This window comes from Aplidium turbinatum, chromosome 2, assembly GCF_918807975.1.
Source record: "Aplidium turbinatum chromosome 2, kaAplTurb1.1, whole genome shotgun sequence".
In the NCBI taxonomy this organism is placed as follows: Eukaryota; Metazoa; Chordata; class Ascidiacea; order Aplousobranchia; family Polyclinidae; genus Aplidium; species Aplidium turbinatum.
In genome coordinates, this window is record NC_137473.1 from 18508620 (window position 1) to 18527070 (window position 18451).

The following is an 18451-nucleotide window of genomic DNA, read 5'->3' on the forward strand; positions in this document are numbered from 1 at the left end:
AATAGAATAGAATAGAATAGTTCATAGAGCGCTTTAAATGGCACCGTCGCAACTTGCTAGCCGCCATCTTTGTTAGCACATTGTATTCACCGCTGGAGCTTTCTCAAGTTGATATACGTGCTACAAATTGTTTACAAAACGCCTTATTGTGCAGCTATGAACTGCACAAATCGCCTCAAAAAGGGCTCTGGGAAAACTTTTTCAGGGATGGTCGAGCATTTTCAGGGGTTGTCGAACATTTTCAGGGGTTGTCAGGCATTGTAGAGTAGCTACTTTCAGGCATTGTTGGGAATTTCCAGGCATTGTCCAGGATTTCCAGGCATTGTCGATCATTATCAGTGGTTGACAGGTTTGGTACCGTAGTCATTATGGAACATTTTCAGGCATTGTCGAGCATTTTCAGGGGTTGTCGAGCATTTTCAGGGGTTGTCAGGCATTGCAGAGTATAGCTACTTTCAGGCATTGTCGATAATTTCCAGGCATTATCGATCATTATCAGTGGTTGGCAGGCTTATCAGGCATTATAGAACATTTTCAGGCATTGTCGCACATTTTCAGGGGATGTCGAGCATTTTCAGGGGTTGTCAGGCATTGTAGAGTAGCTACTTTCAGGCATTGTCTAGGATTTCCAGGCATTGTCGATCATTATCAGTGGTTGACGGGTTTGTTAGGCATTATAGAATATTTTCAGGCATTGTCGAACATTTTCAGGGGTTGTCGAGCATTTTCAAGGGTTGTCAGGCATTGTAGAGTAGCTACTTTCAGGCATTGTTGGTAATTTCCAGGCATTGTCGATCATTATGAATGGTTGACAGGCTTGTTGTTAGGCATTGTCGGAAATTTTCAAGCATTGTCGAACATTTTTAGGTGTCAGGGGTTCTCAGACATTGTAAAGTACCTTAGATTCTTTCTGGCAGGCATTGTCGGCAGTGGCGTAGCTAGGGAATGTGCCGCCCGGGGCGGATTCAGGTTTTGCCGCCCCTTCAAGAAAAAGCATGCAAAACCAGCCCGGATTTAAGGGGGCAGAGGGTGCAGGTGCCCTGGACCCCCCGAACTTGAAAGGGCCCCCATACATGAAAAAAGTGTGATTTTGTGTTTATTGTTTTCTTTTAGATTTGTAGTTTCTGAAAAATGCTGTGCAGTGGTGGATTAATGCTACTGTAGACTTCGAGGGGGTGTTTCGCGCCGTAGGCACAACATTTTTTTTTGCACGGAGGCCCCCTGATCTAAAAGTGCCCCGGGCCCCCCATCAGCTAAATCCGGCCCTGTGTGAAAATGAAATGCGTTTTTTTATCAGATTATAATCAAAATCAAAAATCGTAGTCTGAAAGTGCCGCCCCCAGACTTGCCGCCGGGGCGGTCCGCCTCTCCCGCCCCTCCTGAAAATGCTCGACCATCCCTGAAATTGTTCGACAATGCCTGAAAATGTTCTATAATGACTAAAAAATCTGTCAACCACTGATAATAATCGACAATGCCTGGAATTTCCCAACAATGCCTGAAAGTAGCTACGCCACAATGCCTGACAACCCCTGAAAATGCTCGACAACCCCTGAAAATGTTCGACAATGCCTGAAAATGTTCCATAATGCCTAATAAGCCTTTCAACCACTGATAATGATCGACAATGCCTGGAAATCCTAGACAATGCCTGGAAATTCCCAACAATGTCTGAAAGTAGCTACTCTACAATGCCTGACAACCCCTGAAAATGCTCGGCGATCCCTGAAAGTGTTCGACAATGCCTGAGAATGTTCCATAATGACTACCAAACCTGCCAACCACTGATGTTGAGCGACAATGGCTGGAAATCCTAGACAATGCCTGGAAACTCCCAACAATGCCTGAAAGTAGCTACTCTACAATGCTTGACAACCCCTCAAAATGCTCGACAACCCCTGAATATGTTTGATAATGCCTGAAAATGTTCGACAATGCCTCACAAGCCTGTCAACCACTGATAATGATCGACAATGCCTGGAAATTTCCAACAATTCCTGAAAGTAGTTAGACTACTCTACAATACCTGACAACCCCTGAAAATGCTCGACAACCCCTAAAAATGCTCCACAACCCCCCAAAAAGCTGACAATGCCTGACAATACCTGACAATGCCCGGCAATGCCTACAATGCCTGACAATGGGTATTTAGAGGTACCGGTTGAATAGGCTTTCACAATTGGCTGTGCTAACAAAAATGGCGGCGGGCGAACTCGAGTGGTGCCATCGCGGTGTGTGGAGCGTGAATGGGAATGACGCTTCTATTCTATTCTATTTCTATGGTTGCGACCCAAATTTGGATCGCGAGACCATCTACAGTGGGTCGCAAAAGGGTTTAAACTTACTATAAATATAACTTGTATGTCAAAAATAAATACAATCATATACTCTTTGACGCACTGAGCTTCGTCTTTCCACCTAAAACATCGGCAAGCTGATCGTGAACTACATGTTCAGAACAATGGAAAATCTCCGTCCTTCTGCCGCAAACCAAAATATCTTAGTGTGTCACTAGACAGATCGCTTACATACCACCACCATTTGATTTCACTGTGCAAGAAACTGACATCCGCGCTGCGCTACTCAATCGCCTGGCAGGCTCTAGCTGGGGGGTGAGAGCTGACACTGCGTATAGCAGCCTTAGTCTTTGTCTACTCTTCATCAGAGTACTGGGCACCTGCTTGGAGCTGCAGTGCTCACTGCCACAACATCGACACAGCCATAAACAGCGCCTTGCACACAGTGACCGGGTGCCTGCGTCCCACACCATTAGGACAATCTCCCCATTCTCGCTGGCATCCAACCCGCTGATCTTCGTCGTGAAGAAGCCACTCTGTCTCTCAGTCGACGGGCACTGGAGCCTAACCATCTTCTCCACCACAAGATCTCTGCTCTCCAAACGAGCACCCCGTCGACTGAAATCAAGACACCCATCCGTGCTAGCCGCTCAACTTCTGATCAGGGTTATCTAGAGAAGGGGATATGAAGGCTCGCAGCGATTGCCTTATTCTCATGACACTACCAGGGCGATAGTTTGTAGTGCTTTAAACATGTGGTTCTTTTTTAAATCGTAGAAAGTTTTTTAGTGCAGCTGGTAGAATGAGCTACAGAAGACAGTTGGCAAACGTTACGTAGAGCATATTTAAAAAAATACTTGTTTACAAAGACAGTTGAAAAGTTACCAGTAAGCTGTTTTTTTAACAAAGTCTTTGCAGTAGGCTAGATGTAAAGCAAGTATATGGGTAGTTGAATTAACAAGCAACCATGAGCATGCTGTGAATATCCAGGCCTGATGCTAATAGCGCAATGCAAGTTATCATAACAAGATTTAGTAAATTACTATCGGTGCCAATTGTCATTTTACGATAAACACAGATTATTTACGATAAACAAAAGCCCTTCTATTGTCAGACGTAATAAAAGCCTTCGTATCCCTGCTTCTGATCAACGAAGCTGATGAACAAAACATTTCTGCGGCTACTTGGGCAGACCACCTATTGAAGTCTGAACGGAAGTCAAGTAGCCTATTACCAGACTCCATTCGTTCATTTCCTACGCCGACACATGCTCCATAGGCCTGACACTACAAAGACAGGTATGGGTGCGCCTCAACAGTCTTCGTACGGGCGTCTGGCTTTGCCGCTCAACCATGCACCAATGGTGAATGGCCTCTTCCTCCTCCTGTGAATGTGGTGCCAAGGAACAGACCGCAGACCACATCATCAATGACTGTAGAACGGAGTGGAAGGTTTGCGCGTCATGGATGATGAAACCAAAGACTGGCTGCTCTCTAGTGGCCTACCAGTGTAGTCCTGGAACATCGTGAATCTGGAGTAGTAAAATGGTAGATCCTCGGCCCCAGAGGCTTACACGACCACAGTTAGTAGGTCCATTCGCTTATTAAGCCCAATTTGGTCCATTCCTGAATTACTGAAAGTATAGGAGTGTAGAAAATTTCCCCTGCTCAATTAGCCCAAAATTGTCCGGTCCCGATGTGGGCTTAATAAGCGAGGACGACCGTTTTGAAATTGATATTAAATTGCAAAAGATTTTGCCCAACATTATATGCTTCTGAAACGTTTGGACCGCGAAGATTTCGAACGATTGTCTTTTGGGTCGCGCCAACAAGTATTTGCCGACCCCTGTTCTAAACAAGCAACAATATATTAAAATGTTTATTCAGAACTATCTGGAAGGTTTCAGCTGATCATAGGTAGCTGATCCTGTGATCGTATGTAGGGGAAGGTGGGGTAAAGTGGAATACCTAAGGGTTAATTCAGTACAGTTCACTGATTTTACCAAAAAATTTAACTTTTTTTATTTGAGTGTTAACTCTAACATATATCGACAATTTTTAAAGTGCGCTTTTGATGACTGTCAGCTTTTTTATATAAATTTTTTTAATTTTAAAATTACCTCCAATAGTCCACTTTACCCCACATATGTCAGCCAAAAAATGTAGTATTTTAGCAAAGAAATCACTTCACCATATCAAAAATACAATTCTAAAACATAGTTGTATTATTTATGTGTCAAATCAATCTTCAAGCCAGCTTCCAAGCTTTAAATTTTGAAATAAGCGATGGAGAATTTTCAAATGATTCCTTGGGATGAGTTGTCAGAATTTTCATGTGAAATAGCATAATTAATAGTTGCAAACGAAATAAAAGTCAGAATTGTGATATATCCTAACGGAAAGGTGTGAAAAGCAAAAAAATGATGTCATATGACACTTTAACATCTACTATCACAGGCACTTGTCATGGCTTGCAGGTCCCAACACAAGGTGACTCAAGGCTCCCTACCTGATCTTTCAGAAATGAAACAACAGCTGAAAAAAAACTAACATTGCTATCTAAAAAACTTTCAGCTTAACCTCATCATAAATACATCACCTACCATTACAAAAAAGTTCATGAACATTTCTTGCATAACAAATGAGTTATTTTAAAACACATTCAGTCAAAATTTTTTACTTTTTTAATACAAAACCTATAAATCTTCATTGCACCTTCATTTTTAGTACAATTTTGACCAAAGGATTGTAGGAAAGTTATCCAAGCATAAAAAATATAATGACGTCAAAAATTGCAAAAAAGATACTTTATATTAAAAAAAACAGGGGTGGATTATGGCTCCCACCATGATCATGGGTCCCGACCTTCCCCTAGTTGATGCAAACTTTGGAAGATCGGATCTAACAACGTAAGATTTTAATTACGATTTTAATTACGTAATCCGTGTTGTTAAAAGTGCTCATTTGTTGTTAAAAATATGAGCATGTATTGGTTATTTTTTAAGTAGATTTTTATATGTATATCAGTCAGTGGCGTAGCCAAGGGAGGGGTTTTGGGGGTTGCAACCTCCCCTCCCCCTTTGGCACGCGTGTGACGTCATAATATTGAGAATGACGCTTTCAGTCTCTTTATGCTTGAGAATGATGCATTTAGTCTAAAAAAAATTACTTAATTTTCAACAAAACTGCATTAAAAGAGCGAGTTTTGCCAATACCAAACATTCAAACATCTCAACAAGGAATTAGCAACAAGAAAACATAGAGACTTATAGCTTTATTTCTGAAAAATGCCGAAGAAAACATGATCTTATCCTTTTGCTATGCTACCGAACAGTACCATTTTACAGGAATATTCATACCCACATTTTTGCTGAAAATGCTCTCAAAATGCACCAAATTCAAAGTAATTTTTCAAAATTTTATGGGGGAGGCCCCCCAGACCCCCCGCAGCTGGGTCGTCAAAATCCCCCCTTTCAAAATTCCTGGCTACGTTACTGACAGTGGTTTATCTTCTAGCAGAAGAAGAAGACAATTTTGCAAATTTTCTTACTTTGTCAATTTTCCAAGTTTTTATTTTTATTTTATTTTTTTATTAGCATTATCAGTGTCTTACATTTTTTGTGATTTAAGTTACTTTTGTTCTATTGTTACCATTTAAATAAAGGAATAAATTTTGGCACTTTGATAAAAGTCTAAAAAACGTCTGGCAACAATAGTAACAGTACAAAATATGTCTGTCACGCTTTCTTTCTATCTCTTACCAGGAAAAAGACTTGGAAAGGTTCAATCACGTAGTTTAATGGGTTGTAACCGAAAAACAGTCAATTAAATGTCGATTAGTTCTACTAGTGAAATGATATATATGAAAACGCTTGAAGGACTCCAACGAATGGTTCACCACTTCCAGCAATTAATCAAAGATGATGGTATGTACAGTGACATAGCCTACTTGAAGTTCTAATTAATAACCTAAAAACGTCTGGAAAGTTTTCTCTTCAGATTGATGAAACAATAGGCATTAACAAAACAGCACAGCTGTTAAGCGTAGTAGGCTTAATCAATGGTGCTCTCCATAACAAAGACTATTTATTTTGCAAAGAACTATCAGAACGAACGACTGGCCAGGAAATTTTAAGAGAGACCAACGAGTTTTTTGAACCCATGGAATCCATTGGAATAACTGCATCAACGTTTGCACGGATGGTGCTTCAGCAATGGTTGGCGAAGGAAGATGTTTTGCTGCATAGGTGATACGTCAAAATCCAGATATTTAACTTACACGATGTTGCTTACATAGGGAAGCTTTAAAGTGCCTCTGACAGGTAAATAAATTCGCTAAATTTACCTAAGATACCAAAAAGATGACACTAACAATCTTCCCTGATCAGCAAATCACAAAAAATATCAACAGGCTACTAAGTTACACGCTTGCAAACTTTCGTTGACATAGGCGAATCTGGCACTCATCCAATTGCGAAAATAAAAACGGCAACACCGCTGTGACGTCACAGTAAGCGGGAAAGATACATTCTTTCTCTGTGATGACTTGGTAAAGTATGGTACGGCTACTGCAAAACGTGAATGTGTAGGGCTCTGTTGGTCTAAAGCAGGGGTGACGAACCTTTTTGCGGTCGCGGGCCACTTTGTCAATTACACATGAGTTATCGGGCCACACAACTTTTTAATCGTAACCTACTATGAAATCTTTTAGAAGCGACTCAAGATATTATTCATGAAAAGTAACAAACGGCAGATGAAAGTAATAAAATCCACACAGTTGAAATTATCTTACGCAAAATCGAAACATACAACAGTAAAAAATAAAAACAAATCAACTTGAGCAAAAGGATAGAGCAACAGTACTTGCACTGATAATGAAGGCAGTTTAATTTTCGAAGCGTTTGCTTTCATATGAGTATGATTTCTTCTTTTTTTGGCTCTATCCTTTTTGCTCAAGTTGACTAAATGTTTCGACCATTATGCTCCGAAACAACAAATCAGTTAATGAAATTTCTTTTTCAAACAACAAACAAAAGCCCATGCACATGCTTTAGACTCTAAAGCATGTGCAAATTAAGAATTACCGAAATGAAAAAGTGAGATTATTACTATCAGGTTTCGATCAAATAGGTTGAGTTTACTTTTATCAAACAGAATCTCAATTCAATTGAAATTGCAGTTTCATAGGGCTACAATTTTCATACTTTTTTATTTGTCCTAATCTGGCTATAGCCATCTGCAGTGTAACAACAGTATCTCACAAACAGTACCTTTAATTTATGGTTGAGGCAATGCCTACAAATTGCTGTTTATGTGACATTGTCAGTGACAAAGACATGTGCTTTCTTTTCCCACTTTCTCACAAAACAAGGTAATGAGAAGAAAATGATCAAAGGTTTCTTCAAGTGTTCGAAAGTGGGATGGGCCATACAAAACTAGTCGTATATGTTCACTTCACTGAAGATGATTTTGTTCTTCAACACTGAAGTTGATTTTGTTCACTTCACTGAACACCACTAAAGTAAAAATGCCTACAGGCATGTGTTGGAGTGTATACTACAAGGTGATGCTCTCGGAAGCAACAATCGGATTGTGATGACGTCATGCATTGTTTGGCGAATCCGAAACAATTTTCCAGATCCAGATGGCCGTTACACAGGATTTCAATGGCCATCTGAAGGCACATTATGAGAGAGAACTTTTATTTATTTTTGAATAGTGATGATGAATTAAATATGAATGATGATTCGTACGATTTCTTCATTTTTCACTTCAAGTATATTTTAGGTTTTGTAGGAACGTATCCAGTACAGTTTTATTAAACTGCAAAAAACAATAAATCTTCGAAAAAAGCAACCGCTTGTATCAACTCCGACCAAACTGTGATCCACCAATTACATCTAGGAAGCATTTGTTTCATCCGTTGCTAACGACGTCCACTTAGGATGACGTAATACCACCAAAGTCGTCCCAGAGCAGTGAAATATGGCGTGTTGCGCGTGTGGTGGCGCTGCGGAGCAGTCGTTTGATTAAATTATGCCCTAACTAACCAGTCGAGCTACGAGGTTAAGACTAAAAAGTTCGCTAAGTGTAATTCTGCGCTAGGAAATGCTTTAAAAAGTTACTATAGCCTACTTAGATCAGGGGCGTGCAACTGTTTATCGCAATGGGCCACAACGTACAATTATAATGATGCTGAGGGCCAGTCTATCGAATAACACATGAATTTATATGAACAATTTATTTAATGGGAAAGTACACACAATCAAGTTACACATTGAGTTTCAGATATCTTGAAGATCAGTTTTGTAACAAGCTCAATGTCTTTCTTGTAACCGTGAAATATCTCTTGCTGTTTGCTCAAAGACTTTTTCAACTGCTGCATTTTGTCAACCCGTAATTGACCCACAATGCTATCATAATTAGCAGAGTGTTTTGCACAGTAGTGTCGCTTGATATTGTACTCTTTCATTACTGCTATCAGTGGCGGCTCGTCTATAGAAACTGCAGAACTGCAGCACCCCCTGCACATTTCCGAATTTATTTTTTTTATTAATTTTACGTTTTTTTTATTTTCTCTATAGATCCTAGTCCTACCGACTAGAAGTTTCATAATTTCTAAATTTTAAAAATTATTATGATTTTTCAAGTTTTATATTTGGAAGCTCTGAACTGCAAGCTCTGCAGTTGCAATCTTATAAAAAAAGAACAAACAGGAATGGTGACGTCATATTTGGCTGAGGTTGCTTTAAAACTGCACAATTCCGAACTGCAAATTTTGCAGTTGCCTGTCAGGCTAGGTATTGTTGCAAGTACTGTACACTTCATCGTTTTCAAGCATAATGTTTGGTGGCTGCGACTGATGCTGTTACATTGTTAGACTAATGTGCTTTGCTTTCTGCACTAAAAGATAAAGCTTAGACTAGGTTATCATTATCGTTCTTACTTAATTAAATTTAAGCTAGGTTCATTGTTTATTTGTGATAATAAGTTTAGTTCAAAAATCTAGGGGTGTAACTGTAAGAACAACGCAACTTCTTAATTGGCTAGATTTTTTATCAGCATTTTGCTGAGCAGGGTCTGCCATATTTACATTAATTCCACATCGCATTGTTATTTTCAGACTGTGTGTTGATGGTTTATAAGTGCTACTCTACTTGTGCAGCAAGTTGTAGACTGGTAGAAGGATAGGTTATGACATGGGAGGCTGCAACGTGATGCTGTCAATGTGAACTTTCATATACGAACAGTTAATACAGTTCATGAACAATTGGAACCCTTAAAATTCTGCCTTGATGAAATACAATCTACATCAACTACCGTACCGGTACTGATCATACCATTTCAGAAGCAACAGGTATTTTGCATTAACTTACCAACGAAAAATAATTGCTCTGTTGGTTGCAGCTGTTTCATCAAATAATGCCTCATGTTGAAGTGATTTTCAACTAAATGCAATCTCGAGATATTGATGTGTTGAATGTACATGAATATATAAGCAATTTCAAAAGTGCAATTTCTGTGATAAGAAACTCAAAAGTACTGTAGGCTACTGTGAGAATTCTTCAAAAACACTTATGGCTGAAGCGAAGGAGGTGTGTGACTGCATATGCGTTGACATAATGGCTAGATATTCCTTCACCAAACAATTAGTAGCTGCAAAATTGTTCAACAAGAGAAGCTTCAATAGCTTTAAGAATAAACTGCCCATACATGAGGTGGCAGTAACTGTTGAAGCATATCCCATCATCATCATAGAAAAAGAAAAGTTTGAAACTGAACTTGCAGTATTCTGCAGCAGGTCGGACATGCATGAATATTCCGCGTTATTTGAATTGTTGACATTTATTCAGAAAAGTAATTTAAATGATGCTCTCAGTGAAATTTCCAAACTGTTAAAATTCCCCCTGACCTTTCCTATGACCACAGCAGAGCCTGAACGCTGCTTTTCAACATTAAAAAGAATCAAAACTTTTCTGAGGAGTACCATCAATCAAGAAAGGCTCTAATCACTAAATGCTATTGCCGTCATTTCAACGGAGAAATTTTTTTTCATCTCCCAGACATTAACGACAAAATCATTTACCTTTTTGCTCAAAAAAAAACAAGAAGAATGGATTTTGTCTATAAATAAGCTTGGTTCCAGTTGATATGGAGCAGTTTATTTGTAAGAAACTAATGTTTTGTAGTTTATCCCACTGTTTACCTAAGTTGTATCCACCCTAGTTATAGTACATGTGCAGCATCCACTGTAGGAACTTTGTGTCTTTTGTTTATTTGTTATTCATAGTAATGAAATAACCCATCATAATAAAATTTGTCAGATAATCCACAAGAAATCTTGTATATATATATTTCAGCAAAAGAAAAACTTTGCTGGATCATCCATGGCCTTGACTGAGTAACTCACTACTTAGCGGAGAGTTCAACTCGACAATGATGCAAAACACCAATTTGGGACAAGAAATGTCTGGACAATCAATGGCAACAGTTTTGTATTTATTTATTCACAGACACACATAATCAAATCTTCAGAAGACATCCTAAAGTTAAGTATGTACTGATTAATTAATCTTTTAATGTTTCGCGTTAGGTCTATTAATAGCCTATCTAATTTGTTAAAACTGGTAACTATTTACAAAACAGTGCTTTATGTACATTATATATATGATACTGCAAATAATTTTAACCAATGTATATTGTATAGGCTAGATTGTCACTCTCATGTTGGACACTTCCTTGTTACTTGTAAATTAGGAGAAAAAGTCTGCTTTAAATTCATCGTATTTTTTGCCCCAACAATGATAGTTGTAGCAAGATCCCGATATCAATTGAGCATTTGTGTTCAAACTGGAAAATGGTGTTTTCGTGTTTAAATTTCACAACAGTTTACTACCAGATTGCTTCTCCAACCGTTTTAAATATGTCAAAGAGGTTCACAGCCTGTGTACAAGAAACCATGATAATGATTCTCTAAACATTCCATACTTCTCAAAAACGCTTGTAACTCAGCATTCAATAGAATTCACAGGTGCAAAAACATGGAACGAATTTCCTTCTTCAATTAGAAAGAGTGATACAAAGTCACTTTTTGTCCACAAACTAAAGCAATGTTCATTTAAGCAAACAAAACGGATCGGATACACAATAGAAAGACAACGTAGAAAGGCTGTTTTTGCATTCTTATGAAGATTCCAGTTGAAATTCGAAATACTTTACAAAATATTAGGCCTACCTAACAATAATGTTGACTGCTTGTGCTGTACTTTTATGTTTGTAGATATTAACAGCAAACGCAACACTCCATAACTAACACGACACCAAAGGAGACGAGAGCTTCGTAAACACCATCATCTACCAGCTCACCCATTCCATCACCCACCAGGACAAGAAGCAATAACTTAAACTGGATCTCAATCGTCGTAGGCTACTGTGTGGTGTGCAGTTTGACCATAGAAAGAGCTCAACATCTCCTCTCCTGGGCCATATCGAAACGGGCTTTTGCCTGAGGATGGGTTTATTTTATGTCCGGTTTTCTTTCTCCATCTTATTATTATTATGATTACGGCTGAGTGCTCATCCACATCAATATTGGAACTGACAAATTCAATCCACAACACTTTTCATTAGGATGTCATTCATTACTACATTTGTGCTTGTTTATGTTTTATTGTTTACTGTTTGTTTTTTGGGTTTTGTGGCCGTGCTAACTAGACATAGCCTACTACATGATTTTCTATTCAGGCACGTTTTAAACCTTTCAAGGTTTTGCCACCTTTTCCCATTCATAAACGTGCTGGTAGGCCTATAGGCTATCGAGATATTGTAGTTAGTAGTAGGCCTATCTTTTTGGTCTCGGATGCGTTAATGACAAAAAATAAAATGATTTACTGATATTCATGGTATGAGCAAAATGTTCTCATCTATTACTTCAGATTTCCTATTTTGCACCAACCTTTAAGAAAAAGCAATTTTTTTATTTCAAAGTTCTAAAAGTCCACATTTTCAACTGCTCAAAATTTTTATTTTTTGTCCTGAAAACACCAGGAATGGCATTTTAGAGCATATAAAAGTGCAAATTTTTCTGGGGGAGCATGTCCCCAGACCCCCCTAGGAGGCTCGCGCCTACGGCGCTCGTCTGTTCCTGTTACATTATGATGTCATACTTGCCATCTCAATTTGCAGCACCCCCATCACCAAAGGCCACGAGCCGCCACTGACTGCTATAGTGTTTTGACAAATCAGGCAAACAACATCTTGATTGTGTTGAATAACGAAGTAATTTATACACCACTCATTGTTGAACTTCCGCCTTTCATAATCAACCTTCCTTTTCTTACTTTTAGACATTTTTACTATGCTAAGCTTTTTGTAGAATAAATATTAATATATTCACCACACTGCACCCATAAAGTAAGATTTATGTTACTGAATCATTGCCAGAAGAACAAGGCGGTTTTCTAGAACGCTTACTAATGACGCAACAATAATGCTAATGATGTAATAATGCTAAAAGTCAATAATGCTAATCATGACGTTACAAATAACAACATCTTCCGATCTAACAGTGAAAAGCAGGGTTGCCAGATTGGCCTTTTTACGGCCAAATGTCAGAAGTTTGGCCTTTTTACGGCCAAATGTCAGAAATTTGGCCTTTTTGAAAAGTGTTTGGCTGGACAATTTTTGTTTGGCCGCTTGGCCTTTTTTTGGCCTTTTTTAGTTTTTGGTTTTCATAGTTCTTTTGGTTATCCCTAGCAACAGTGAAAAGTTTTGGTGTAGCGTTTTACATCATGCCTATTTCAAAGACCTTGCTAGCTATGCTTTAACATGTCTCTGCATCCCTGTCAGTAATGCAGTAGTAGAGAGGATTTTTCATTACTTACTGTAGTGAAAAAAAAAACACGAAACAAAATGCACACTGAGCTTTTGGAAACGATTTTGCGAATACAAATGGACATGCTGCTGAATGGAAAATGTTGCACAAACTTTGATGCCAGTGCCATAATGATAAGGCGTTTCACATCTGTAATTGTTTATGGTGAAACTAGCAGTAACGAAATGGCAGAGGCGCTAGCATTCCTAGAATAGTAAGGAGTGTTCATTGTGGAAGGATGTTGGACATAAATGCAATTGATTTCTCTGATTTTGCAGTGTTGGGTGTTTAATGTAGCCTACAAGTAGGCTAATTGTATTGGGTATAAATATTGTATATTTCATATTGCATTAAGTGATATGCCAATATTAACTCCTTCTCACTAGTCACCAGGGTCTCACTGGTGGACGTTAATGGTTTTTTAGTCTACAGGATGATGCTTAGCCTAATGTTGTATGCATATTTCAGTTGTATTGTAATTGTTTCCATACCTATCTGTTTGTATTTTATGGATTGCATTTTTTCAGGAATTTTACTAAGCGATTCTTCTTTAACAGATAACATGTAAAACAATAGAAACTGGGTAAATATTATATAATTTGTTGTTGAAAGTAAGTGCAAAAACACCACTAATTTCAACAAAGAGAATAAAACCTCAGGTTTGGCCTTTTTTTCTATAATTTGGCCTTTTTTGGGGATGCATTTGGCCTTTTTTGTTTTATCAATCTGGCAACTCTGGTGAAAAGTATTTAAAAATAAAAGGCTACTTGATGAAGAATGTGCGGGCCACGTAAATGGGTACCGCGGGCCGTGCTCTGGCCCGCGGGCCGTATGTTGCACGCCTCTGACTTAGATCCAACCTGTCAGGGGCACTTTAAAGTACATAACATGTAAGAAACTGACAATAATGATAAAAAAACTAGAAAAGTTGAAAAAGTAAGACAACTTGCAATTTTTTTTTCTTCTTCTGTTAGAAGATAAATCACTGATAAGTATATACATCTACTTACAAAATAAGCAACACCCGCAAATATTTTTAACAACAAATGATCATATCTTACGATGTTGTATCCGTTCTCCCAAAGCTTCCATCAATCACGTGGATCAGTTTGTCAGAATCTTTGCACGACACTCTTGCAATTGGCATTCCAGAAGTATGTTCACAATATATTCCAACCATGATTCTTTGATCATCTAATTCAATAATATTGTACACTTGTAAAGCAGAGTTTGTAATTGAAATGCACAAACAAGGGTGACTACTCAAAAAAAATTAACTAAACAACATCAGAGAAAAATGTCTTACCTGAGCACTCCGTGAGAGTATCAATGCTTGATGACAGAAACAAAAATATCAAAAGCGTTTTTCACTTTAAGTGGATAGTTACTAAAAATAGACATGACTTTGTCGTTTCAATGTACTCTGAAAATTTTACTTATAACGTTTAGAAAAATTATATACCTAAAGGTCTTGAATACTAATCAAAAACGCCTATTTGGTATCTCAAATGTAGTTTTTTTTAACCATAGTTTTGTGTTTTAAATCACGAAGATAGAGCTTTGCCAGAGCGTCCATGTCATTGCTACACAAACATATCAAACTAAGCAAGACAGCCAGATTTGGAAGAATTGGATTAGGTTCCAAGCCTTCAGTCAATCACGTTTGCAAAAGCTTCAATATTTTATGGCTGCAACTATTTATTTTAATCCTTGGATGCACAATTAGGGTCAAATTTACCTTGAAAGCTCAATTATTTTATTTTATGTTTGTTAAAAATAAATAATAATAATAAATAAATATTTAAAAAAATAATAAATAAATTTCTCGGCTCTTAATTTTCTGATATCTTCGACAAAGCTGTTGTTTTACAATGTTTATCATTGCATTTGTTTATAATGCTGTGTTGAGTTGAGAAAAAGGATGTTTTGAATCACTACCTCGAGATTGCTCGAGCAGGGTCAAAATGATCCCAAAGTATTTCAAATAGTGCAATTGTTGTTTTGTGCATTTGAAAAGAACATAATTGTCTTTAAAGTAACTTTTGTTTTATGAAACAATATCAGTTCTTGTTTCTTGGTATGGCAACTATAGGCTACTGCCGGGCTTGTCCGATTGCTTCAACATTACAAGATGGCTTTCTACAACGAATATTACTGTAGAATGTGATGGACAGAAGTGCAGTAGGCTACAAATTGTATGCATAGAGAATTGATTTGTGTAGACAGAGCCAAGATCAGCGTCAACTGTGAACCGGACTTTAGTCATTTTTTGAATTACCTGGTTTTGAGTGGAAATGAATGCAAATGCTATAGCGAGAGCATGCAAATGAATCTTAATTTTCTGTTTTTCGCTATGCAGCTTTTTCCGGATACTGTTGAAAGTGTGTGTCTAGACATCAAAATGTCCTTAAAAAGTTGCAAGTGATCTGTTAATAAGCCCTCTAATCAAACTTTTCACAAGAATAAAATAAAAAAGCACAATAAAAAACAAGTAGGTTTTTTGAGGCATGTGATATATAGCATGGCATAGCAAGTGTATGATTTGAAGTAAAAACTATATTGCGTCTTTGCTTTCTAATTGATTCCTTTTATCTGTAAATACTCTACCAAGCTTTTATCAATTTCATTTTGGCAACAACCTCTTAAAAAAAATTACAGAAAAATTATTTCATCATAAGCTTTCTACTATTAATAAACTTTTTAGTTACTATTTTCAAAGTCAACAAAAAATAAGCAATTTTGTCTTTGGGTAGGCTACCAAACTATGTCATTTGAAAAAGAAAAATAACAAAAACCTTTCTCAAACAATTAAAGCAGGACACTGAAGTGCAGAGGTATGAACTATCGAATTTGATGAGAGACTACAGGGAAGTTTACAACAATTGCGTTAATGATATCTAGGTACGCTAACATGGTTCGCTATGATGCGCTTACCTCATCTTTACATCCGACATGATGAACAGCAACAAGAATTTTAAAGTCACTTAACTCACGCAGTTCTTACTCAGTAGCTAAATCGATGATATTTTGTTAGCTTCTGGGGTAAATTAAAGCCGGTGAAGATGACAAAAAATGGTTCCCTTAATTAATGAAAGTGGCTTAGTTTCTTGCTTGCAAGATCTGGTGCGTTGCGCTTTGAAATGGCTTTGCCTGCTTTGATAGGATTTCTTTCAGGGGTTTTGTTTGTTTGTTTTTCGTGATAAGCTTACGCATCAAAAGTGTTCCCTTCAATACCATCAGCACTTTTGATAACCCACCATGGTCGATCAACGTAGCAACTGTCTTTTTGTCTTGTTTTTTTTACTCATATAAATTGTTAAAAAAAAATTACTGGTCTATTTTTTTCTCTTTTTTCTAAATTTATAAAAAAAATTATTGAGGTGTTGCGACCGTGCCATATTTTAAACTGATTATCCTGCTTTGGTATCATGCACGTTATAACGTCCGCGTTTTGTCGCTTCTACTTTCTTCTAGATCTCTTCTATGTTTGTCATATATTGTTTTTTCGTTGTGACAGTCAGAAATAAAAACAAACTGAACTGAACAATAACAATAGTGTTAATAACAAATACAGTACCGTAGGCTATATAAATTTTTTGCTACTTGTTTTCTCTATGTATCAATGTCATTTTAAATATCTTTTTATGAACATGAAATCACTGTCAATGTTCTTACAGTTGAATTTCACTCTCCAATTGTTTCTAAACATCCAGTTTGCATTTTATATGTAAAGTTAATTATGACGTAATGAATTGAAGAAGGAAACAAATGGAATTGAATGTGACCCCAGTGATCGATGAATTGCATCACATTATGATTAGTCATTTTACATTAAGATATATCTTTTGCGAGTACTTACAGCTCATATTGTTTATTTACTTATTGTAAGTATATCAACTCCGTTTGACTTCTCGTTCCATTGATATTACAGTAGGCTATATAATTGAACCTCAGTTAGCTTTTTAAACTTTGCACAACAACAGACAATCACATCAAAATGACTTTGCTTATAGGTTTTATATTGTCATTTCATGTATGGCATGATCCTGCCACATAATATGATTAGTTTCACGCAAATTAATAATATCGTTTTACGAAAAAAACTTTTTGCATTAGGAATGTAAAAAAATATTTTTCTGCACGTCGATTGAGGGCACGTCATCATTCTCGTTTGTTGCGCTAGCTGTGTTATCCATAAAGCTTACCTAAGCAGTGTTGAGGATTTGGATCCCCGAGTAGAACACGTTTGAATTGTGTAAACACGAAGACTTTCCTGGTTTGTTTTAGTTTATAACGCAGAAAGGGAGGATAATTGGCTTTTGTTTTCAAATCGAACTTCAGCCCTAAATTACTAGTTTTGACGGCGTGACAGTCATAATGCTTTCTATTGCATCATTTACGATTGTTGATGTTTTAGGCTATTTTAGGCTAGTAGGAATGGGAGGGTTAATTTTAATTTCAACTTTAGCCCTGATTTTAGAATATACCAGTATATCCTAAACCCCTTGGGGAAAAAAAAATTGAATTTTTTGTCCGAAACCGGCTGTCTATTTTATCTTCTGGTTTCAGTTCAATCACGTAGATCGGCCAAAGCTTTGGTATGCCTCTGTTGCAACAACCAATTGAAAACCTCAGGCTGACAACTGCTGTTCAAGATGCTTCTCAGCAGTAATGTTGAGAGTGACGTTATTGTAAATATAATGGATGGTTGTCTACTCGAGGTAGCTGTTGAGAAACTCTCTCAAAAGGACACTGGACAATGTGCCAATACTGTGAAGTGAATCTTCAGAAGGTCTTTTCTTAGATACCTTTACAATGCACGGCATTGAACTCCAGGCAAGAAAAGGCAACATTAATGAATGAACTGTTTTTTTTTAATCTACATGATTAAACTTTTTAGTGTCAGAAAGGACTTTTATGATACAACTTATAACATGATTAAATGGCTGTAGTTTTTGAAAAATCCGACGTTGTCTTACGGGAAATTATTTACCATCTGAGAGTAGGCTATTTCTATTCTGAGAGAAAAGGCTGCATAGACCAGGCCTATAATACTGTAAACAAGTGACCTAGGGAGTTTGACCTGGAAATGATTTTATATATATTCGCATGGAAATAATTACAGAAATATTTATGCACTTCACAGCACAAAAGAGCGAAAAGGCTGTGAAAGTTTCGAAATGGATGTTAAGTGGATATGGGTAGGTATTTATTTTATTTGTTGGACAAAAATGTCACAGAATAAACTGCTGTATCCTAAAATCAGGACTAAAGTTGGAATT

The 18451-nt window shown here is 37.3% G+C and overlaps 1 long non-coding RNA gene across 1 annotated transcript; it reads left to right on the plus strand.

Annotated features, from left to right (window-relative positions):
- Positions 1-9454: 9454 nt before the first annotated feature.
- LOC145765512 (uncharacterized) lies at positions 9455-12098 on the plus strand. Its single transcript, XR_014288575.1, has 3 exons — positions 9455-9653; positions 10657-10849; positions 11577-12098. It is a non-coding gene; the product is annotated as an uncharacterized LOC145765512 (long non-coding RNA).
- The last annotated feature ends 6353 nt before the right edge of the window (positions 12099-18451 follow it).